At 37.3% G+C, this 24,210-nt stretch overlaps 1 protein-coding gene across 1 annotated transcript in view; it reads right to left on the bottom strand.

The window, feature by feature from the left end:
* The window catches only part of cdh11 (cadherin 11, type 2, OB-cadherin (osteoblast)), a 59,229-nt gene extending 36,820 nt beyond the window's left edge, over nt 1-22,409 (bottom strand). Inside the window, exon 1 of the mRNA XM_067437969.1 lies at nt 21,911-22,409. The gene's annotated coding sequence lies outside the window, so the exon portion shown is untranslated. The remainder of the gene's footprint in view (nt 1-21,910) is intronic.
* Nucleotides 22,410-24,210: the final 1,801 nt, after the last annotated feature.

Raw genomic sequence — 24,210 nt, 5'->3', positions numbered from 1 at the left:
CCAGCTGACATGTACACGCATCACACATCAACCAGTCAAAATAATTCAATCAAAGCTACACACTACAAGATGCATGGGGAAAACCGAAGCAAAATGTGGGCCGTGCTAACATGAAAAAAATCTAACAATACATTGTTACACAAACAATGGCTTTTTGTGTTTGGTACAGACCACTTGGAACTCATATCCTAGCATTTATATCTTATCTCCAATGAACAAATAAACAAACTCAAAACAACGGAAATGCTATGTCATGTACAAAAACATGACTAAAACAAGAAATTCTTCTTTGCTTATCCCCAAGTTGGATTAGTCATCTTTGCACTGACAAATGGCATTTATAAAAATCCAGTCTATGAAAAGAACAAGACAATATTAGAGCGAGAGTGAGAGAATACTGAAGAAAATGTCAGTCACGTAACGGAAACAGTTCTCCCATGGATTCCACATTCTGCATGTGTGTGAATCCCTTTGGCAAAACTTTTTTTTTTTTTTTTTTTTTTTGTGAAGGTTCCACGGTGGCTGTTTGATTCACAAAGGTCATGCTTTGAAAAAATAAAAAGTGCACAATTCTATCTTGGCAACCCAAGCGGAAAAATAATTTAGTTAAATGGATGGGTCTGCCTTCAAGCTTAGAAGAAAGTCGTATACATGTAAGGGCTAGAGGAATTACTGTGGTTCGGTCAATGTTGCTAAGTATGTGCAATTTAGTTTCATATTCCTGGGGTCTTTTGTGTAATACTTTTTTGTCAGGTTTTTTTTTTTTTTACTATTAAAATAAACAAAAGTGATGGTAAAAGACTGGTAACTCATTCATTTCCACACATATAAAGATATAGTTTAAGTTACTTACGCAATATAATGTAATGACCTAAAAAAAAATAATAATAATCTTCACAGTCTTCTGTTTCTGATAAAACAGAACACACTTTTAGTGCCATTTGCTGACATTTCACTTTCAAAATGTTAGGAAATGAAGAAGCAAAGTAATATAATTTTGCTGAAATGTTGCCACATGCAGGCACGTTTTTCCATTTTTTTAACAAACATTTTATTATTCGTTATAATTATTATATCAATAATTGTTTATGAATGATATATGTTATACCAATTTTAATTATGTATATTTTCATATTTTATTTAAATATGTATATGACAAACTTTTTTCATAGAGTTGTACTTTCAGGTGCTTTTACTATTATTACTGAGTATGTTCTGAAAAACCTTTTTGACAAATACATCACACAGTAAGTGGTTGTTATGACAAACTGCAGAAACCCTCAGTCTTTTAGCCAATTAGAGAAGGAAAGGCACTGAGAGAAACTCACTGTAGCCTTCATTCTTACACGTCGGTACATGCTAGAACAGCTGTTGAAGATGGAGGAAGTTTAAACTATTAAATGCTATATTCTCTGAGCCCACAAATGACTCCTGGTGACATATTGAATTTCATTTAGTGCTACGCCAGCATCAAATCAACTTTGGGAACTAGGAGCCAGACTCAGAGTCACTTCTCTCAACTCACTGAATACCAATGACGGCTGCAGATTCCGTACAATAATGAGAGAACATGATACATATTATTGGAGGAAAGGCACAATGGAGTTTGAATTAAAAGACATATCAGCATTGTCAAGAAATATGACTGGCCTAACCATTTTGTAAGACCTATAAAATTATAAATTAAAATTAAACTAGGGATGTGGGTTGGCTGAACGACTAGACTAATCACCTATATAATTAGGCTGTAAATATTTTATTTATTTATTTATTTATTTATTTATTTATTTATTTATTTATTTATTTATTTATTTATTTATTTATTTATTTGTTTGTTTGTTTGTTTGTTTGTTTGTTTGTTTGTTTGTTTGTTTGTTTATACATACATACATACATACATACATACATACATACATACATACATACATACATACATACATACATACATACATACATACATACATACATACATACATACATATTATTTATACATACAGTAAAACGTATTGAATACCAGGTATATGGAGCACAGCAGATTGGAACAGAACGTGTTTTTAGATGTTGGACTTTTTAAACTATGTATGCTGTATGGCTATATTGGTGGTGCTTCAAAGGAGATGGATTTGAAGACTTCTGAAAGTTTTACAAACTATGTTCTACAGTGCACATTCTATCAACTGCTGTTCTGACACACCCATACAAACATACTGTCCAATGCGACGTACATTCGCATCACATATTTAGCAGTGCAGGGGTAGGCTTATGTTCATGTGACATTATAGTTTTTGGCCATCATGAAAGTGTGTTATTTGTGTGCGTTTCAAAGCCTTGCCAGTTAAACGTTTTATTCGCACACTGACATGCCTTTTTTTCTAAGCAGGCACACTAAAGGCCTGTCACACAGTACAATTACTGAACTAAGTTCTCTTTTGCGTCTTATTGTGCTTAAACAGTCAAATAAGCACAGGTTTTCATAAACACAGTCATTTATATTTTAAATGAATGTAAACTGTTTGACCATGTGATATCAGCCTAATGGATGTCATTAATGTTAATCAAACAACAAAATGCTTAAAGTTACTCACTGCTCTTAAATTAATAACTTCTGTAGTTTAAAGAAGCAGAGTATTTGACACAGTGAAGTCAATAAGTTTTATTTTAGCCTACATTTGTTTATTAAATTTTTGCCTGAATGCTACTACAGTATAACAGTAAATAGACCTACTGCAACTGAAAATAGTATTGCACTGTTTATTTCATGTTTATATTATATTGGATTTGTCCTATTATTTATAATGTGTCTTTGTGTTCTTAATTTTTAATAACAAATATCAAATAATAATGGCAGCGGTAATAGATGCTAACACTAAGTGAAAATAAAAATGGATTAGAGATATATGATATTTACACTAACGCGAAAATAGTGATATATTTTATTTACACCATGTAAAAGTAGCAGTTATTTTCAATATGTGTAAATAAACATTTTAGACTTTTTTTGACAGATATATACTATTTGCACCTCACTATTATTGTGCATGATGCAATAATAGAGTGTAAATGATTATATTTATTAAAATGATTACATGGATGCCACCTTAATGGGACAATAAAATCCCTCCCAACACCATTATTTTTTATTTACCATTTATTATTAAACATATTGTTAGGCACTTTATTTCCACTTTAATATTATTATTATTTTTTTTTTTTATTGAAAGTAAATGCCTTTTCGATGTGATAAGTGATGGGAAAAGGGAGAAGAGTGAGCTCGGCACGAGGCCGATTTGAACCCGGGTCGATCCTCTCAAAACCAAGACCTTTAAGCCTTACGCTTTACTGAATCCGCCACTGAAGGGGTAAAAATATGTGTGTTTTAGTTTTTTTCTTGTTTGACCATTAATAGTCAGGGGAATAGCATCTGCCAACAAAGGCACATGGCATAAATACTGTAGACACTCCGTTACAGGCAATTTTGGTGGTATTACCCGCTCATTTTGGCCTATATTGTCTGTCATTCTTTTTATATATATATATATATATATATATATATATATATATATATATATATATATATATATATATATATATATATATATATATATATATATATATATATATATATATATATATTATGTTACCTTTTAATAAAATTTTAAATACAGAGCTTAGTTTGGCTGTACTGCTCAGTCACTTGCAAAATCGTTTAAAACATGAAAAAGAATTGTGGATCATGATCCTGTCTGATTTAATAAAAACAAAACAAGCAAACCAAAAAAAAAAAAAAAAAAAATCATAATGCCCAGTCTGATTAAAAACTGGACATCGCTGTCTAGGACACCACACTGTTAGAATATATCAAAGCACTGCCACTAAAATATTAATACTAAAACAAAACAAAATTAAAATCAAATAAAAATCTGTCAGATATTTATTGTGTATATTGACCCATTTATAAAATAATTGTATAAATATGTGTAAAATATTATCTTACTTTCTTCTAAGTTGTACATTCTATTAATTAAATCTTTTTTTTTTTTTACTTACATTTTATCATTGTTAGCATACATCTTTAAACATGAACGAACCATCTTTGAAACACCCTGATTATTGTGATTTAAAATATCTCCATGTGACCATGTGTATAAATAAAAGTAACTTGTTTTTATTAGTCACTGCAGAACTCAATTTGAAAATGAGTCAAATGTGGACTCATATCGCCAAAGCTTTGATTCAGATGTTTGTCTAGACTTGCAAATGCAAGTAGAAAGAAATCTGCCAGCATATATATCCAATCACAGCCCATTGAGTTTTGCTGTTCCCCAGCTGCAAGACTGCAAATCTTAAGGCATGAGAAGGGTAATTAACAGCCTAGTCGTGAAGCCTGGCAGAGCAAGTTATCCTCGTAATTACAGCGAACAGGACCTCCGTTCAGCCGTCAGCTTGAGAAAAAAAAAAAATTGCTCTAGCTCTTCTTCACATAAACAAGAAGACCTGCCAAAAAATAACTGAGGTACACATTTCAAATTCAGGTATCTCTTTAACTAAGCATAGACAGTGTGTGCGCTTCTGACAGCTCAGTTATGTTCTGTATTGATGCATTTCTATGTGGGATATATTGTGTGGTACAGTCCAACCTCAGCGAATCAGGACAACGGATGAAATTGGGTTTGGGCAAACATGGAGCACGGGTGGACAGATTAGACTTGTTTACGGGGTAAATATGCAGGTCACAGCTGTGTGGAGCCGGTGCCACAGTCTTCCTCTTTGCTACACGTGACAGAGCAGTCCTGCCAGACACTACTGTTGTTCGTGGCAGAGATGTTAGACAAAACTAAATGACTCATTCTCAAAGCTCTATGATTTCAGGAATTATGAGCAAAGCGTGAATAGATTTGTGATGCACCCAGTGTTAATCACCCTGTCTTCGTGAATTTTACCATTTTTTTTTTTCCTTCATAATTTGCAATCGCTGTCCAATTACAACCATTTGAATCTGTCTGTTCTGAATAGCAATGACCAGAAATGTCCTCGGTACCAAAACACAACAAGTGGACATTACGAAAGGCAGTGTAACAGAATTTAAAAGTCAAAAAACAATTGAAGTGCACACTTAAAATCTACCTTGAAGGGTTTGCAAAGAGACAGAACACTCTATATCTATAAGAATCTATAGCTCTGCGTCCTAACAGCACCGTCTGGGCTTGATTCCTAGCACTTCAAACCAGACGGGGGGAGGACAAACTGCATAAATAAGCATCCTCAAACACCCTTCATGGCGTCCAATACAGGCAGCGCAAAAAACAATATCTGGCACCCAATCTCCCACAGATTTGAGGAACAATAAAAAGCTTATTAAACACAAGCCCGGCCGGCGGTTCTGATTGGCTGTTTGCATTCATTTGTCTGTGTGAGAAGAGGAAATAAAATGTGCAGACTTCTTTTCTCTGCTTTTCCGTCGGGAAATATGGACACGATTCAATTAGTAATCTAAGGACATTGTCTTAGTGACGAAAACATCAGAGATTCAAAAGCAGAGAGAAAAAAAAAGGTCAAACATCGAGGTCACCTTGTCTAACCGCCTCACTTGCCTCTATTCACCTCTAACGATACATATTCAGTTAACTGTTGATAAGAAGACTTTTTCAAAGTCGAGCCATAATCTGGCTTTTCTGCTTCTCGTATGGGAGACAACAGTGGCGTGAAATGAGTGGCCGATGAATGGCTATCCTCTTTTCACAGCTAGTCATCTGTTCTGGTTTTTCCATCTATTTTTTTTTCCTCCTCAAGAGGAACCTCAAGTGAGGTTTCAGTCCAAGTAATGATTTTGTCCCTGATGCCTCCAACCCGAAGCATCATAACAAACAGCGTAAAAACTACCTGGCATGTCCCTGTCTGTGAGGAGGCGATTACAGAAGCAAGCATGAAAGTTAGGATTTATACGACTTTGCATGTCTGTGTGTGTGAGAACAACAACATGAGGACAAAAAAAAACTGTGACTGTGATTGCATTGGTAATGTATGTAAAAGTGGAGAGACGCAGAAGCTTAAGGAAAGCATGGGTCAATGGAACGCTGATATTCCTGGCACCACTTCTCTCTCGAGGGTGATGTTTATGGATAAGCTCTTGAATATGTATTCCACAGATTATGAGATGTGCCTCAGAATGACTGTCCTTTATTTCCCCCGAAAAAGGTCACTGACCCTCCGTCGCCGGCGATCACCTGACTCGAGACCAAATTAAATCACTCCACTTTTCCTCCTTGACTGTCATTTATTTTGAAGAAGAGGCTCCTAGTGCATCGTATTACCTGTACGAAAACCCGCAATTGAGGGAAATTCAATATGCTTTCAACATGCATTTAGCCTCTGCGGGACTGGTGTCAGATTTGCTATTGTGTATATCTGATAAAAAAGCAATGTTTCTCCCGGTATGCTCATCGAATTATTTGCAGTTCCACCTATCTGACCCTAATTTTGTAAATCATTAGGTTTTTATGACTTGTCTATAGTTCTTCACATCAAACTGCAAATTATTTTCTCCACTCTGGTGCTTTCTAATAGGATTTGTGCAGCAGCATATTTGATTGTAGTAATCTATTTACAGAAATCTTTAGAAATGAAGAGAGCTAGAGAACAAGCTGTGAAAAATTATAAATTGCTATTAAATGGGGCTTTGTGTCTGCACATCATTGATGCTCTGTTTGCATAGGCGAGGTGCATTCTGATAAAATCATCATTAATAGAAAATTCGGCCATGCAACGAGCCCGGTGATACATGAGAGATAAACCAATATTTAGATTTAGGCTGGGAGATAAGTAAAGGACGCTTGCAAAACTATCCGTCTTCAAACCGAAACAAGCATTAGTAATGAGATAAGCCTGAAGGTAGTCTGCTACGTTTTTAATTCCTGAACTTTTTGGGATAATAATGTAGAAGTCAATATAAACCTTGTGATTAATTATCACTTGAACTTTCATGCTAGCAGTGCATTATGGGTGCCAGGAGCTAAACGATTTAAAAAAATAAAAAATAAAAAAATAAAAATAATTCTCACAGAGATAAGGCATCACCCATTTCCTTATGATAAGACCGTACTATTTTTCTTCATTCTTTGGCCGTTGTCATTGGAAAGTGACCTATAGAATGCACTTTTTTATTTATTTACAGAGTTATTTATTTATTTAGCTCTATTTCTTTCAGCACTCAAAAGCTGTGAGCAGCTGAATGGTTATCTTGATAAGAGTAGGCCCTGAGCTGCATGCGTTGTGACAGCCTCCAATGAATATCAAGTGACGTGAGTCACAGTCTGCAGCCATTCCGGAGGGGATAAAAAAACCCTTCCATTATAATCGCCGCCTCCTTTTAAACAGCCATTACCTCGGGGCGCAGTAGCCAGAGGTGAGGTAGAGGGGCGCTGACATACACCCACTGTCGCCCGCCAAATTAAAAGAGGCTCTGGCCTGTGTTCGTGAATACTAAACGCATCCTGGAATGCCTAATGTGTTATTTGAGTCATTTGCCGGGACGGCCTGAGGAGAACGGAATCCCTCCACAACATTCTGCGCTTGCGATAATAAAAAAGCGAGAATGAAATCAATAAGCTTGAATTTTCAATAAACCGCTTTAAAAGGCAACAAAAGTGTAAAGAGGCACTGAAAAAGGATGTTGGCCAGGCTGCTGAGAGAGATTTTTAGAGGACGATCTGGCTTCGGTATCTCACCCACTTATGGACGCTCCGCTAATCGGCAGCAGTTGAGCCTCATTCATCAAGGCAGTGGCTCTCACACCCCTCACTCCTGGGGGAGAGGCAGATGTAACTCCCAATGTGTGCTCCATACTGTGTCTAATGACTAAATCTGTCATTTTCTGCATTATAAAGGTTTCTGTTTTTTTAGGCTTACAATCTCCATCATGCTTGATTCGTCATGGGATTCGATGGCTTCCTGGTCATTTTGCCCAGACACCCTCTGTCATTCTTTTTATCACTCATACTCTCAGTTTCAGTTTGGTCTTTCAGTGGCTCTCACTGTCATTCTTTTCCCACATCTCTTTCTTTCCACAATCATTTGCCCAATTATTAAGCAGACTACAATATGGAATAATTCATGAAAATGAATTATTCCAGTGGTTTAATGAAAGCGAGCGCAGACTCACATACTCTGACGGTATAGACACAGTAATCTTCCATAGTTATGGTAAGAATTCAGTGATAATGAGAGAATATATTACACTGAACACTCAATGTGCGTAACCTAAAATATAATACACTACTGGAGAAACACATTGAACCATAGATTGTGATGCTATAATAAGAATATATATTTTTTTTAAAAGTGAAGTTTAGTTACTAACAAAAAGTAGTTAACTACGTAGTTTGGTTACTAACAAAAAGTAGTTAACACGTACACTAATCTCTGTGTTAAAAACACAGAAAAAAAGTTGTGCTGCTTACTATTTTTGTGTAAACTGTGATACATATATGTCAGGGTTCATTGATGAACAGCATTTATTCAAGTATAAATCTTTAGATAAACATCATTGAGCTAAACCTGATCAAAATTCCAAACACTAACCATGCAGAATAAACTTGCTCAAGTGGGGAAGACATTGTGCGTTTGTTCGCTTAATTTCACTCTGGATTTGTTTGTAAACAACAGTCAGGATTTGCAGACAGAATGAGATAAAACAAAATATTAAAAAATGCTGTGTGCTGGATCTGACCGGAACGGTGCAACATACTAATGTTGTTGTTGTTTTGTTTTTGTTTTTTTCTTATGTGACATTATTGCATTGTTTCAGATCATTTGATATCTACTGATTATCTGTCTAACTAAACATAACTTACCACGCTGCCACAGGTGGAAGTATGCAATTTTAGGTGTTGTTGGTTCATTGTCATGTGATTCGGAATCACACTAGGACATGTATAGGCTAGGGCTTGCAAAGCCCGACGTCCTGGAGCTATTTGTTTTCAAGTCATGCTAACAAAATGTATCTTAAATAGTGAAATAACATTCTTTTCTTGATGTGTGTTGCTTTTATATTGTATTTAAATTATTTATTGTATATACGATTGCATTGTATTTACAATACAATCACGGAAGCTAATGCTCGTACGTGTGTGTATGTGTTAGTGACGCACGGTTCGCAGTTATAGCCATATTCCCACATGTACTGACGGAGTCAAAGCTCATTATAATATGCGAAATGGTTATCCAGTCGTAGCATTAGGCATTTACTTCAAGGTCTTCAATGTGGCATGCCCATAAAAACTGGGTGTTTCAAGAGATAGGCTCAAAACCAGGGTAGAAAATAGTCTATGAATTATTCATTATGATGTTTTTGAATGTACAAACCATCCAAACGTCATAATTTGACTAGTTTATTTTTTTTTCTGTATATGTTTTTAAAGCAAGTTCATAACCCATTTAAAGTTATTTTCTTAAAAAAAAAGTTTAACAGTATTAATATATTTGAACATTTGAACCAAACATTTGAACAGTATTGACATATACTGCTATTAAATAAAAAAAATAAATAAATAAAAAAAAAAAAATATATATATATATATATATATATATAATAGAAGTTTACTATATATACATCACATTCCTCTTCTACTGCATGATATTCATTGGCTTCCTGTGGCATCACGTATTCATCTTAAATCATTACTTCTAACATTAAAGGTTTAATTGGTTTTGCACCTCCATATCTGTCTGATCTACTCTACTCCTACTGCCCTGCTCGATCCTTTAGTTTAGATCATCTGAACTTGGTAATTTGTTCATTCCTCATTTTCGGTTGCACACTGTTGGTTGAAGGTCATTCAGTGTCAATGCTTCTAAATTATGGAATTCACTACCCCTTACACTTCATATAATCTTTGTCTATCTTCAAGACCCAGCTAAGTACATATCTATTTAATATGTATTATTGATAATGTGGCCATATGTGGCCTTATGTATGTGCATTGTGGGTATGCAAATGTATTGTAAAATGTATGGTAAATTTATTATAATGTACAATGTAAAGCGACCTTGAGCTACGAAAAGGTAGGACTATATAAATAAAACGTATTTTTCTTCGTCTTCTTCTTCTAAGCATGTTTAACTAAGCATATTACTTCAAAAAAGATACAACAGGAATTTAAATGGATCATTTAATTGCTCAGTGATTCCTTTAAATTATGGCTTTGATTCATTCTGATCATCCTTTTTTATTTTACAAAGCTGCAGGCATAATAAAATATGATAAAAAATACAGTGATTTTTTATTTCTTTCTTCTTTTTTTCCCCTACAATACACGGAATGATAAAACGTTCCTTGTTAGTGTTCGGAAAAGAGCTGAGCTACTGTCATATTGCTGAATAATGTTGTTTGTAGCGTCACTTTAGCCAGTTACTGACTAACACTGAATGTGCCGTTTTATCCCCCTTTCCCTCTCATTTTCATTCGAAATTATTTACCTGCAGCTCTGGATTTCGGTAAATTCGTAGGCCTACAATCTTTTTTTCAAGGGGTGCACAAACCCTATGCATTTCTCCACAGATTTAAGTGTCTTTTTAAAATTGTATCCCTGGACTCAGCGAGGTGCCACTAGCCAGTCATAATCTGTTATTGTGTGCCTGAAACCATGTGTGATTAATTTCTCTTTTAAATGAACCGTCCAGCCCGGTTTGGCATTGGGGCCATGATGGAGCCGCACTATAAATGGTTTATGTCATGGCTTTTGTCAAGCGCCTTTCCCCCGCAGCCTCGCTCAGTAATTGAAAAGCCACCTCCGACGGAGGGACTGAGCGACTGTGTTTGCAGCATACTGACGACGGGGACCGGGGGAAAATGGCCCGAGTGGGTCTTACCACCTCAGTGTGAATAGCTACCCAACAGGATTTCCAGGGACACCTGCACTGACCCATAATGACCCATTGGGCACCCTCCATCCAAGCAATAATGTTTTCTGTTCAGGCTGGACGGGAGGTGGAAAAACTGGATGACGGAATGAATAACAATGTTAATAATGTAGCTCTCGTCGAGCTTTGTGTTAGTATCAGATGTGTTCATTGTGATTTTGATTTAATCTCAGAGGCGACTATATCTGTCAACGTGGCCTCAACAGGCATGTAAATCGCTCTCTTTTTCGTCCCCCTCTCTCTCCGTTCTTAGCCTCAGGATTTGCTTTGCTTGCATACAGAAGGTTGTGATAAATGATTGCATCTGCCTGCCTTCACCACCTGCATTTAGAAATGTCTTATGGGTGCATACTGGGAAGAGGCTGGCACTGCTGTACAAACTGCACATTGGACAAAAATAAATAAATACATTTTAAGAATAATTTAAAAAATGACTCTACATAACATCTTTCATCACAGTGTCTTGAATGCAAAACTGCAAAAGAGTTTTTCTAAAAGTTTTCTCCCCTATTACCCAAATATCATAGGTTATGTCACATTGGGTGACCCGATCACAATTGGTCATTTGCGACAGATTGTTATTTCAACTAGGTTACAATTAATAAATTAAAATTATTAGCAGACACTTGTATTATACACACATAAGTATGCCAGTGTTTTTGAAAGAAGCTCACTAAGTCTGCATTTACTTGATCAAAAATACAGTAAAAAAAGTAATGTGAAATATTATTACAATTTTTGTTTTCTATATGAACATATTTTAAAATGAATTTTATTCCTGATGCATTTTCAGCATCATTACTCCAGTCTTCAGCTTAACATGACCCTTCAGAAATCATACTAATATGCTGATTTGAGTTGTGCTGTATAATGTGGAAACATGAATAAAAATATGATAAACATTTTTTTTCATACTTCTTTGATGATTAGACAGTTCAAAAGAACATTATGTTTCTGAAATCTTTTGCAACGCTGACATATCTTCAGTGTAATATTTGAGCAAATTAGTGCATGTGAATAAAGCTATAAAAACTTTGAAATGACACTGAATATAATAACAATGCTAACTTTATTTGTATATGGCACCTTTAAAGTGAACTTCTCAAGCTGCTTACATGGAAAACAAGATAATAGCTTTAACAAAAAGACTATGCATAATAAGAGACTAAAACTATCTAAAAGCTAGCCTAAAATATGTCTTAAGATATAAATACATTTTAAACATGGCAGGGTTTAAAACCTTATTTTTAGTGGTTTACCATGTGGCTCGCATCTGGAACGATTAGTGTTTATGTGATCAGTGATCAGATAACACAAATGTTTTAGACCATGATTATCATGTATCACTGATCTTAATACTAGGTATGAACATTTTCTGTTAAGCTCATTTGAAACCACACACATTTTTTTTTTTTTTTAAAACCCTGCACAAACAATTCTTGACTTGACCTACAATTCAGGTTAAAGGGAATAAGAAGAAAAAACCTGTCTGCAACCACGAGTTTCAGACTTCTCTATCAATCCCCCACTTCCATTGACAATACGCTGTGCCCTAAATAACCCTCAGAAGCAGAAAAACACCTCTAAGTTAAGAACTTATAGAATTGTCAGCTTTCATGCCACTCAAAATCTCCCATTTCCGTTGCTGCTCGGAGCAGTGCTTTTAAAATCCCCCATTTGGTGACGCACATGCCTCAATTCTGTGTTAAGACACTTCTGAGAAACAATGCGCACTGGCTCATCCTGATCTGTCCCCGTATAAAACACAGCAGAGTTCTGCGCTAAAAGCAAACCGAGTTCTTTAGCTCTTAAATTTCAGTGGCAAATGATCTGATCAAAGCACGTATGCGAGGAGCAGAAGCAGAAACAGAATAAAGAAATAAGTCAAGTCGAATTACTTTAGTATATTATATAAACGGTATGTAACAACTGACATAACGTCAAGAAGTGTATGATGCAATTCATAAGCAACGGATATTATACTCTCTAGGCAGCACAGTCGGTGCTTTAGCACTTTCATACACACATTCCAGACTGTTACCAAGGAGAGCCATTCAAACACAGACAGCTGTCAGGTCAGCAATCACACGAGTGGGCATCAAAGAAAAGATGCTTTGCTCTGGGGTAAAAGGTGCATATAGAAGGTGAATGGGCGAATGGTAAGCGAAGAAACAAAGGACTGTGCGGATGGGAACGGGTCTTTCTGGCATAAAATGAAGGACAGTGTTTTACATGACAGTTGAAGGAAGTACAGCTTGTTTGCTCTTCGTGGGAGTGGTGGGATCTGTATTGAGGGTGGTCTGTAGTTTAGGTCCCCCTGTACACCGTGCTGTCCTAGCCGCTCAGCAGGGGCCGGGCTCCTCAATTACAAGCTGGTACGGTTTTACGACGCCAGGCTAACTGTCATGTTAATGAACGCCTTGCTGGCCTTCGCGAGCCCTGTGTCCTTGCCGAAGTGACAAGCGGTGTACAGCGCTTTGCCGTTCCCACTGAAAAGGCCATTACTTCCCTTCTCCTCCAACAGTTGTAGTGCTAATGTTCAACAGCCTAATTAGAAAGGGAAGCGGCTGCTTGCCTTAAAAAGAGTGTCCACCCATGGGCCACCCACAATGTCAGGCAGCTGGAAATCATTTCTCCTTTTACTGTAACCTACAAAGCCCAGCAAACAGGGGTCAACAGGATGTGGACACCCTTGCATTAAATTATAACAATTAAAACCTCAGGCTGGACGAGTCCCTGAGGCCCCAAACTATTTACTACAGAGCTTGCCCGTGACAGAAAGAGCTCTAAAAAGAGCTTTCCCGACACAACAGAATTTACAAAGGTGTGAAATTAAGTGCAATTTGGCATTACAGTGATCCAGCCAAACCTAATATGCCTTAATGCTTTTTCCTGATGCGAGAGTGAAGAATGATTCAGAAAGGATATAAGCAATAGAAAAGCTGTTGCGTCAAAGACAAACAACCCCACAAATGGAATGGAAATGTCTGCGCTACAGAGGTAGCACAGCAATGCTGGTAGATTCCTGAGGGTTGCAGGAGTGTGAATGAGTTTACTGATGCAAACACACATTGACAGGCACTAAATAAAAATGGCCCACGAGATAGAGGGATAAACGCTCCTTTTTGGTGCATTCAGTTTTCATGTTTGTTCATTTTAATTAAGTTTTTTAGTACGTGTTTTGGTTAGTTTTACAGAAAACATACAAACAGTACATATAAGTAGCAATAAAATATATCAAGATGAGTGATTATCAAAATGTCAGAGCATGTCAAAACTTTTAAAGGGCTCCAAAACAGCCTAGACTCCTGAGGGTTAAAATGATCAGGAATCAATCAGGAATTATTACACTTAGCATGTATAAAGTTGTAAAAAGAGAAATATACCCTACTAAAGTCACTATGTTTATGGAAAATGTCTTATTATATTCATCAGTTAAAATATTTTCAAAAGGTACGGAATGTAACATTTGCTGGAGCCATTTTAAAAGATAAAATTGATACTTGAAGTAGAACAATACAATTTAAATAATTAAAAATACTGGTAGTACAGGTTGTAAATATACTAGTAGTATAATATTATACTAGGAGTACAGGCTGTTGTTTTCATGATTTTCATATCTTTCTAACTTTCACAATGTGTCTATAACCCTTGAGCATTTGTGAAAACTTTGCTCTGAGACTGGTTGAGGTTAGACACTGGTCAGTTCGAAGCGTCTGCCTCCTGGTCTTGATCTCATCGGCAAGGCTGAAGACTGAATCCGCCATTGTGGCTGCCTGATAAAGAGATTAGGGCACTGTGAAAGGAGGCGGGACAGCATCGCCGTGCATCTGAGATGCTTAGCTGAAAGGCCCATTGTAGGCCCAGTACACATCCTGCCTTCCCAGAGTACTTGACAACCAAAACAGCCAACAACAGAATTCCTGTGTCAAACAAAACGCTCCTTGTCTACCCAAAGGTTTATCTGCCTCATTTACAAATGTATGCCTTTGTGACCAAACCGCTTCCCATTAACCCAGCCACTAGAAGCAGAAATAAATAAATTATTCACTCATTCTGTGCTATTTTTGTTGATCTCAGGGTTAAAGACAAAAATGACACAAATAGCGTTTCGAGAGATTGGATGACTGAATGCCCCTCTCTCTTTAAAACGTCAATAGGAAGGAAAAGCAGGATCCGAGAACATGTGCTGGGACTGTCCCACTACTCTTTTTAGTGTTCAGGTTTTTTTGTGGGGTTTTTTGACTAAAAAATTGATTAGCATATCACGTCAAAAGAGTTTTGGAACACCAGATGTTCCAACTCAATTGAGTTCATACATCTTTCTTTCTTTCTTTCTTTCTTTCTTTCTTTCTTTCTTTCTTTCTTTCTTTCTTTCTTTCTTTCTTTCTTTCTTTCTTTCTTTCTTTCTTTCTTTCTTTCTTTCAGAAAACATCCTTATTGATTTATTTGCAATTTCTCTCTGAGGAAATGAGATCTTTAGATAGTTAAATTTAGATAAATACATGTAATCAATCATGCAGCTTGTCCTAATATAATTCCCTGAAAAAAAAAGAAAAAAAAGAAAAAAAAGAAAAAAAATCTAAGCGGTATAATAGAGAAACTAATATCATTTACATATCTTTTCAAGTCTACAGATCCTGGCAGAGAAAGGGCCACATCACAGCCTGGATCTGGGGCCCTGCGATTGGCTAAAGTAAACTAAATTACTGATTACAAACCCCTGGGATTGTTTTTGCACCATAATTCATTCGAGACAGATTTCCATCCAAAAGTTAATATGAGACCTTGGAGATCAGGGATACACAGCAATGAGTGCCAAGGACTGCAGAAGGTTATCGTGTGGTACTTGTTAAACTCCCAAGCTCAATTTATCCTGTGTATTATGTATAAACACAAAAATTGGAAGCCTTTATTCGCATACCTCGCCTGAAAAATTGGCCCACCAGGTTATCTAACAAATTCTTTTATCTTCCTCATCACCTGTTCCATAAACCTAGTTTTCTCTCATCGTTTGGGAGTTGCTGTTACTCACAGCCTTTTCCACTGTTCTTTTGGTAACTGAGTTGTAATTGGCCTGCTTGTTATTCACTGTTGACAAAGCCCCAGTGGTGCTAGGTTTGGACCTCTTGTTTTCTCTGAGTGAACCAGCCAAACGCTAGCATTGTGGCCAGGTCTTTAGAGAAGGCTGCCCATCAGATGGTCAGTGGAATGGAAAATAGCCTGATTCTTCACACACCATTGTGTCAGCTTAGGGATTAAAGGGATGAATATTTTATCAAGGCCACCAAAATGGCCAGGATTACGGAAAACTAAGTCCGGGAGGTGATGAGTTACATCTTTCTTCATTTCTGCCAAAAGAAATGACTGTGTCCTCTGAGGTCCACAAAAAAATACAAAACAAACAAAAAGCTCTGTTGAAAAGAAACATCCTGTGTGGCCATCTATAACCATACACATCACACGTGTCAAAATCGTTTTGTTTTTTGGAGGATTTTCTCCGACTTTCATCAGATAAGAAAAAAAGGGTAGTAGAGGGGAGATGAGTGACAGAAAAAGGCTGATGAGGTGGTAATATAACATGGAAAAAGCCCAGGATACGGCTGAGTGGAGGCCAGGGCTCTGAGATGAATTCTGACGAAGGTTGGCGGAGATAGAGGGAGCAAAAGAGTGGGCAGTGATGAAGAGAAATAAAGAGATGACTGACTGAGATAGACGGGGGGAAGTTCAGACTGCTTTCTCACAGCCGTCTGACATTTACAGGGGCAGTTTGGAGGAAAGAAGCTGGAGGAAGCTCTTGACCTCCACTTCATTACAAGCCCAAAAGACCCTCCACCACATTAAATATTGAGAACAGGTGAGGTAGCAGCTCTGAGGAAATACAACAGAGTAAAAGGACAGCAAGCAATGAGAGAGGCATTGAACTGTGAGAACAGCAATGCACTTTTCCTCCCTCCCTCTCACTCTCTCTCTCTCAACAGCAAACTTAAAATCCAATTTCATGCCTCATGTCTTAAAGTGAGCTAATTTTAAGAGATTTCCTTTTACTAGTTTGTCTCTGCATTTCAACAATCTGCAGCAATATTCATTACCATTAAGTAGTAAACAATAAGCCACTTGAACGTTGCTTCGGAAACCCATGTGATGGCGTAGAGCTTGCAAAGCGTAAGAGACAGCCACGGAGGCAAATGCCAGGCATTAGCCGCTGTCATCATGACTGCCATACTCTGTCTTTTTCTTTTAGTTCTGGTGATTTCTGGGCTGGGAGGCAACAAATAAATATTTAAAAACATAAAAAATTGCTATGATTTACACACCCCATCCATGTTGTGCGAAATTACAACGATCAGGTTGTGAGTCAAGGTGTGTTCTTCGCTATTGTTTCATTACATTCAAAAGACTTAATTAGAGAAAAGAACAATGAGCTTCTCAGGGAAAATAATTGCACAAAATCGTACATTGCCAATAGCGCAGTGATAGATAGGAGAGTTTGGAGTAAGTATTAGCGTATTATGCAAATGCATCACCATATGCCACCAGATAATGAACCCAGAGCACTTAACACTCTGATTGCAGGCTATGGTTGATCTGTAAATTAAAAGATATTAGTTCACTTTCAGAAGGAACAGGAGGGGGTTGTCTGTGATCCATTTGTGCCGGTGCGCTCTTTCTGATTGGTCGACGAGGAAAGCAGCCCGCGCTGGTTGTCTTCAGTGTCGTGAATATTAGTGTGATTGTGCATTGTGGCTGGGCTTAAACAGGGGAAACCCAACAATTAGCTTTATTGCAGATGCAAAGAAGGAGTAATGGAGCGTGTCATTGCAGATCAGTTCATCCTCCCACCCCTTTCAACAGGAAGAGATGTAAACCTGTACAAAACCCTTAGCAACACTAACCAGATGGCTGGTATCTGGACTCTCAAATGAGCTACTTGTTTACTTCCAGGATTGCATGGAACGACAGGAAGAACTAATGCATAGGAAACCATATTCATGCCACCACATTGTGTCATCCTTATGTGTAGTAAGGCATGTGAGGAACCAAAAAAGTCTTGTGCTTACAGTGTCGAACCCATCGCGGGTGTTTTATTATTTGTAGACCGACTGGAATTCAAAATGAGAGGAAAACAGAGGGAGGGGCTGTTAAAGCACTTCTGTCTTAGGATGCATTATAGAAGAAAAGGTTACACGTCTCATGTCTAATTGCGCTGTGTGGAAATGGGTTCAGGATAATGTTATCTGCTGTTTTGTGGCTAAGTAAGTCTGAGAGAAGAATCAGGCCTATTATTGGCCATATAACTAAGCCACATCACTTATGACCAGTGCGTTCTTTCTAAAGGTCAGATCTATGAGAACGCAGCACGATTTGGTATTTTGGAATCATTTCAACAAAAATAATTTCACAGACTTCTTTAATGACTAGGTCTATGTATGTAAAAATATATGGCTCCATTTCAAAGAAAGGACCGAAGAGATTAAGAGAAAAAAAAGTGCAATTAAAGCAACAACAGAACACATTTTCAAATCTCACAGATAAGGCCAATTCTAGATAGACCATGGATAAAATTAAATGTATGCATCTCGTATTTAATTGTAATAAATGAACTTAATGAAGGCATTCTATTTTTCTGCATCTAAATTCGCAAAACAAGTGCAAGCAGGAGAACGGAATCATTTGTAAATATGCGCTGTACATTATCTACGTGTTTTTAATCTATAAAAGAATAGAGGATGCAACAGTCACAGAAGGTTGAGTTACATCATGGTCTTCAAAGGCAAAGGTTTAAAAAGAAAAAAAGCAGTATGATGATATAGTGCTAGATCAAAGAGTGGTCTTGACATCAGAAAAAAAAAAAGATCTCCAAACTGCTTTGACAAAATCTACTTGGCTTGTCACACTCCAGGCCATCCAGAGTAAATGAAGATTATTAACAGTGAAGCCTGAAACCAGCAAGCATATCCAAATTCGTGTGAATCGTGTATTCATTCATAATCCAATGCATTTTCAGAGCAGCACAATAAACTGGCTTCAGATTACCATCATTTCAATGTGAGATAACATCACACAAAATTGCATAAAACAGCACCAAGCTGCAACCGACACAATGTGATGGACCGTCTTGTGTTGTTCATATCAATTTATCCTAACATATCTCTGTATCACTAAGATTCTCTCAGGTGTTGTTCATTAGGCAATTTTTTACACAATCTCAACATCTCTGCATTAGTTGTGAGATTATGAATTATGAGTAATGCCATTTGCCATTGCACCGTAAAGCATTAAAAGAATGAAAGGAAGAAAAGAAAATCACCCCTGCTCTAAAAGTTACCATATAAAAGGGGTGTATGATTTTCTGCTTTGCTAATTGCTCCTCATAAGGTTGAATGGATGTATTCCACGCACCCACGCAGTGATTAGTGCAACCACGTTCACCATGAAGGCTGCTTTGTATAAATGAAGCTATAATTCTCTGCTGTGTCAAATAGTCTTAATAATTCTTTGATGGGGAATTTAAAAAAAAAAAAAAAACATCCAATTTATTTTCCTGTTTCCATATTTCATCCACCATATTTCAAAGTGTTAATTGTGGACTCTCTTCATGACTCTTTGAGCACTCTACTTGAAGATGAAGGCCCATGTTCAAGCTAGCTATATATACTGTATATAAAAATAATGATCAAATTTAGTATTTTTTAGCTATCTGTATAAGGGATGCCCAAAGTGTTGCTTCGAAAACCTTTATGGAATAGCAAGTTCACTCATACAGTACCAAGCCACCAGTCAGATTCAGAACATTGTATTTATGTGTCCCAAGGTCACTAACAGATGGCATGAGATTCCTGTACTGGAGACAGTTGGCACGAACAACTTGGCCCTGTCCAAGTGCTGGTATAATCATCATTATTCTGCGCCTGAGTAGAAACCACCACAATGAGACCATACTGCCGAGGAGGCTGCCAGCAGAATCGGAAAGACTTTCTTCATGCATGAACATGACTGAATTTACCTAAGCGTGGAGATTCATTTATCTTTTTTTTATTTATTTTTTAGCAAAGCTCAATTGATGTTCAAAAGCACTTCTTTGTTTGGTGGTAACTTCGGTTTTGCTTTTCGAAAGATCTGCTTTAGTGAAACCTGAAATCAAAGAAAATGGACTGATCAGATGAGCTCCGGAAATCGGTTCTAGTTGAGGTATTCTTTTCTTTAACTGAAAATTAAACTCAGCACGGAGACCTTGTTTGGCTGTTGCTGGTGATGAAAAAAGAGCTCTCTGAAAAGCCTCACGAGTCACCATAACAAATGCCTTTATTTGTTAAAAATGACTGAGTCTCTTCCTCTATCGACCCGCAGTGATGTGGGACCGGAGCAGAGCGCAGCACCCAACACAATGCAAGAGCAAGCTACCAAGGCTTCATTTTTTTTTTCTCCCCGCACACAACTCCAAGGTGGTAATGTGACACCAAAGGTAACAGAAGCCACTGACTAGAAAGATGTTAATCCTGACAAAGTGCCACAGCATTAGCCAGAGCCTCTGCTAGATTGAATTCTGCATCCCTGGGGAGCATGAGCAACACAGACGGTGGCGCTCAATCTTTTTGAGTGGCCCTCCGAGACAAAACTGTGGTAAGCAAACTGGGCCAGGGCTGAAAAGAACAACAGCACCCTCTATTGAATGCATGCGAGCGTACATGGTGTCCTTTAATCATTAATACTACTACTAACAGAAATAATATTATTATGATTCATATTATTATCAATAATAATGATCCTCACGCATTTATCTATACGTACTGGATTGCTGAGATAAGGAAATGTGGACCTAATCTTTGTTTAATATTCGTATAGCCTACTTTTCATATCTATCGTTAGGCCTATGCAACTGCCACCAAGTCACAGACAGCATTTTATACATATCACATTGCATTATGCCTGACAACATATATATATATATATATATATATAAAATGTCAAACCTAATTTACAAATGTAAAATCCTCAGCACTCTGATCCAAACACACACACAATTCGCCTCCCTGACAAGTTCTGCGTGTCCTACAGAGGAAATACAGAGCCGATATTGTTCAAAAAGGATCTGTGTAATGATTCATGGTGTGATTCTCACAACAGGGGGTATATGACTGTTTTTATGCCCGGGGTTGTGCTCTCTCACCACCCGCACGACTCCTCCATTCCCCGCCGTGAATGCTGAGGCGTTGTGGATTCAGTCCAGCGACAGGCGACGCGCATTCCTACAAACCAAAAGCTCGTGATGGAGAAAATTGCCTCCTCAATTGTTTATAGCCTATATGGAAACTTCTTCTTGAATAAATTAATAAATAAACAAGCAGGGACACCATAGCTGTGCACTAGTAGACGAAATCGTTATTCTGGATATCGCAATAATGGAGCTACATGGAAAGTTGTGCCAAACACAGTCAAGCGAAAGTTACGAAAAGAAGTCAAATAGCCTAAAATAAGATTATATTGACGTCGTATAAACAATAAAAATTAAACTGCGGAATATTTGGGATCATCTCTATCTCTGTCATTTTTTTTTTTTTTTTTTTTTTTTTTGGCTCAGGTTCAGTGGAACGCAATGCACCCCCACCACGTCGTGCTCGTGATCGTGGAGAGCAGCAAAAAACTAAAAGTTGAGCTTCTTGCTGAGCCATGAGCTCCATCTACGAAAGCAAATCGTTTTGAATGTCAGAAGCGCTCACATTTTCAACTGACTTAAGTGTGCATGGTTTACAATAGGTGTGCAGTCACTGCAAAAATAAAATAAAATAAAATAAAATAAAATAAAATAAAATAAAATAAAATAAAATAAAATAAAATAAAATATAAAAAAAAAACGCTGTCTGCTGAGGTATGGAGAAACCCTTTGGTGCGAACGGCTGACCCGTCCTCTCCATCCCTCAGGATCCAGCTCTTGCAACACAGCGTTGATTTGATGCGCATTACAGTCGTAAACATCATCATCACTTCCTACCTTTGACCACTTTCAGGCACGACCGGTTGTCCAGTGGTGGTCCCAACAGCGGCTAAACGCTGTCACTTCTTCTCTTTGACCAACAATCAACATCCAACAAGAGCAGTCTGTGTATTAGCACTCCAGACGCAGGGTCCTCATTGCAAAAGTCCTCTCCCAGAATTGTAGTAAAACGTAAAAGCCCGGTAGATTTTTTTCTTTCTTTCTTTTTTTCCCTTCTTCAAGTAAGTACCGAAGGCAACTGTTAAATGAAGACTGGTGATGTATAACTGAGGTATGTCCACGATCAGTCAGGTGCAGCTGCTCTGCGCGCACGTTCGCTCTGCTCCTCCAACAGCCGGAATGATGATGACCGGTGCGATGTAACGCTAGTAGGATGTGTGTGTGTCTTACTGCCGGTGACTGTGTCGAGTCAACCCTCCTTCTCTCCCTGCGTTTCCAGATGGAAGCAGTTTCTCATCTGTCCTGTCGTGCGGTCCCATCTGAAGCGAGCGGCCAACGCAACTGTTAAACCGGCCTCTAAAATCCTCCTCCAATCAAAACAGGCGGATGAAAGCTGAGTCCCCACTGGGGAAGGGAAAACCCTCTCGTCTCAATCAAAACATAAAAATATATAAATACAATAAAAATGTGAAAAGTGACAGAATTCTCATTGAGAAATTCATCTGATAAAACGAAAGAAAAAAAATGTTGTTTGGTAATGTACATCTCTTTTAATAGCGCATTCTGTTTATAGCCTCGTTAGTTTGATTTTAGTTGACAGGATAGCCATCTGAAGGGAAAACTGAGGACTGTGCATATGCATATTTTGTTTAATCATCTGGTATTTTTTTCTGTCTTTGATATCATATGACTATATTTGTCTTATACAAATTACTAAGTAAATATTTTCAAAGTTTTGGGTGGATTTATTGTCAGTATTTTATATATATATATATATATATATATATATATATATATATATATATATATATATATATATATATATATATATATATATATATATATATATATATATATATATATATATATATATATATATATTGATCTTCTTTATTTTTTTGTCTCAGCATATGTTTTGGGTGTTAAAATAGCTACGGCTGTGACTTCTAATAATTCATTATAACTTTAAAGCTATTCTATGTTGCACAATATACTGACAGAAACACCTGTTAACCATATCATTGCATATTGTCATTTATTCATATTGTGAAAAAAAGATTAAAATAAAGTAATGTTTTTTTTTTTTTTTTTTTTTTTTTTTTTTAAGTCTTCCTAATATTTGTAATATTGCCCAACTGCTTCTTTAAGCAATAAAGTACACAAAATCCACGCTGTATGAAGGTAGGCAAGTTGCTTATTACAACACAACCCCAAGTTTCCCCAATTTCAAAGTTGATGTTATCTTTTAGATTAATACCATTTTTAAAGGAGGGTGAAACACTCAGTTGCAGTCAATCTCATGTCAATCTTGAGTACCTATAGAGTAGTATTGCATCCTTCATATCTCCGAAAAGTCTTTAGTTTTATTATATTTATAAAAGAAATATAGGCTGTACCGAGTTTTTTCCGGAAAAAAACGAGCACATGGAGGCGTATCGTGTGGGCGGAGCTAAAGAATGATGAGCACGCAAATCGTTGACGTCCTCAAGCGTGGAGAAACTCATGGCTATCAAGCTCAGCTAATAGATATATGATCCAGAATCATTCGGAGGCTGAAATAAATTGAACAGGAGAAACAGCAACAGCAGGACACCCGTCTCTGTGGTATGTACTGTATTTAGTGGCCTGTCAACATTTGTATGTCTTTACTCGCAGTTTATGAGGACATGATTCAGTTTATGGACTATTGTATGTGACTAAACCTTAGCAGTAGCAAGAAAAATGGTTTTGCACGTCAGACTAGTGTAACGTTATACATAGAACAACAATGGAGCATTTGAATGACGAAGCACGCGATCATGTTGTTTACTGATGTTTACTCACGCGACCATAGCCAACAGCACAGACATTTGAAGCAGTTTTACTCACCGGCTGCTTCCAAAGCAGGACCGAACCTTTATCGCTGGGACCACTCCGTCAAAAACACACTTCTTTGGTATGATTTGGTGAAGTCCTGTGACAGCAGTGACCGTGGAGATCCACTTTGCGACGCGACTGAAGCGATGTTGTGAAGCTTCCCTTCATTTTTGCGTTCAAATCGGTTCAAATGCAGCGCTGCCTTCCCTGAAGCGTTGAAGTCGCTTGATGTCACCCATAGGAATAAAGTGGAGCGCGCTGTTTTTATGGCCATGCATTTC

The sequence above is a fragment of the Pseudorasbora parva genome, chromosome 1 (assembly GCF_024679245.1).
Source record: "Pseudorasbora parva isolate DD20220531a chromosome 1, ASM2467924v1, whole genome shotgun sequence".
Taxonomy (NCBI): domain Eukaryota; kingdom Metazoa; phylum Chordata; class Actinopteri; order Cypriniformes; family Gobionidae; genus Pseudorasbora; species Pseudorasbora parva.
Note: the sequence above shows the minus strand (reverse complement) of the source record. Positions and strands in the feature narration are given on the sequence as shown.